Raw genomic sequence first — 2350 nt, 5'->3', positions numbered from 1 at the left:
CAAGCAATTCTCCTGTCTCAGCCTCCTGAGTTGCTGGGATTACAGGCACGCGCCACCGTGCCCAGCTAATTTTTGTATTTTCAGTAGAGAAGGAGTTTCACCATGTTGGCCAGGCTGGTCTCGAACTCCTGACCTCGTGATCTGCCTGCCTCAGCCTCCCAAAGTGCTGGGATTACAGGCATGAGCCACCATGCCCGGCCTGAATCTTTTTTTTTTTTTGAGACAGGGTCACCCAGGCTGGAGTGCAGTGGCACGATCTCGGTTCACTACAGCCTTGACCTCCTGGGCTCAAGTGATCCTCCCACCTCAGCTTCCGAAGTAGCTGGGACTACAGGTGCGTACAACCACACCTGGCTAATTTTTGTATTTTTTGTAGAGACAGGGTTTTGCCATGTTGCCCAGGCTGGTCTCAAACTCTTGGGCTCAAGCAATCTGTCCATCTTGGCCTCCCAAAATGCTGGGACTACAGGTGTGAGCCACTGTTCCTGGCTGAGTCTTTTTTTTTTTTTTTTTGAGACTGAGTCTCGCTCTGTCGCCCAGGCTGGAGTCCAGTGGCACAATCTCGGCTCACTGCAACCTCCGCCTCCCGGGTTCAAGCGATTCTCCTGCCTCAGCCTCCTGAGTAGCTGGGATTACAGGCACCCAGCTAATTTTTGTATTTTTAGTAGAGATGGAATTTCACCATGTTGGTCAGGCTGGGAGTCTTTTTTTTTTTTTTTTGAGACGGAGTTTCGCACTGTCTGCCGGGCTGGAGTGCAGTGGCGTGATCTCGGCTCGCTGCCACCTTCACCTCCCGGCTTCAAGCGATTCTCCTGCCTCAGCCTCCCAAGTAGCTGGGATTACAGGGGCCCACCACCATGCCCAGCTAATTTTTTGTATTTTTAGTAGAGACGGGGTTCCACTATGTTGGCCAGGCTGGTCTCAAACTCCTGACCTTGTGATCCGCCTGCCTCGGCCTCCCAAAGTGCTGGGATTACAGGCATGAGCCACTGCACCCGGCCAGGAGTCTTTTTAATGGCAATGAAAAATAGGGTCCCCCACAAAGAGGGTTCCTCGCACTCCCCCAGCCCTTCACTGAGCCCCTATCTCATGCCCCGAGTCAGAAGCTCAGGCATGGAGTGGGGGATGCCTAGCTCTGCCATTTACACTGTGGATGACATTCTGCAAGTCACTTTCCCTCAGATCCGGTGTTTCCTTCTCCAGGGGATCCAAGGTCCACTCTGCCTAGCCCAGTGTATACCCCTCCAGGCCCAACTAGCCCCAGACCACACTGAGACCCTGGCCCCTCTCTCTTCAGACCCTCGCACTAGTTTTCAGACCAAGCCCAGGCCAGTTACTTGCCCCACTCTGGAGTCTCTCTTCTCTGGTAAATGTGGAGATAAGTAGCTTATCCAAGTTTCCACAGCAAGAATTTGGCCAAGCAGACTAGCTCTGAGCACTAGAACAGAGTAAGAGACTCTAGATAGAAGCCCTTTACCAGGCATAGGGAGCCAGGTCTGAAGTCTGGAGGGACTAAAGCCCTCTGGGCCCCAGGCTTACCCACTGAAAAACATCTGCTTTATGCCAGTACCTGCACTCCACACTATCATGAGCATCTTGAAAGGAGGGACCAGAGTTTTGCTCACTATTGGGGTCCCAGTGTGGCCTGGTATACAACAGGAACTCAAGGATTTTTTTTGTTTTTTTTTGTGACAAGGTCTTGCTCTGTTGCCCACGTTGGAGTGCAATGGCACAATCTTGGCTCACTGCAACCTCTGCCTCCCAGGCTCAAGCAATTCTTGTCTCAGTCTCACTAGTAGCTGAGACCACAGGCGGATGCGAAGGCGCCTAGCTAAATTTTTGTATTTTTAGTAGAGATGGGGTTTCGCCAAGTTGCCCATGCTGGTCTCGAACTCCTGAGCTCAGGTGATCCACCGTGCCTGGCCAAGTATTTGTTTCATGAGCAAAATCACTCGTGTATTTTCCACAAAAGCCAGGTTCTCCCTTGCTTTTGTGCCTGCCATTTCCCCCTTCACCAGCACTAGCCTCTCAGCGATCACATCTGAAAGAGGGACTTCCAGAACTCCAGAGGGTGTGGTCCCTGGGCACCTGGACATTGTGGTTTATGAAGTTCACCCTCCTTGGAGTGGGAGAAAGGACAGTGGGGTGAGGGCAAGTCCACCTTCAGCCATAAACCCAAGGCTAGGCACACAGGAGGCCCAGTGTCCAAGACAAATCAACTCCTCTGGGACGCTGGTGGGCAATGAGCTCTGCCTCCCCAACCCCGTTCCAAGTTTAAGAAAGTAAAGGGATTAGGGAAGCACCAAAGGCAAGCCCTCTCTTACAACAACATCAGACAACCGTTTCAAAA

This window comes from Hylobates moloch, unplaced genomic scaffold (assembly GCF_009828535.3).
Source record: "Hylobates moloch isolate HMO894 unplaced genomic scaffold, HMol_V3 SCAFFOLD_15, whole genome shotgun sequence".
NCBI classification, from domain to species: domain Eukaryota; kingdom Metazoa; phylum Chordata; class Mammalia; order Primates; family Hylobatidae; genus Hylobates; species Hylobates moloch.
Note: the sequence above shows the minus strand (reverse complement) of the source record.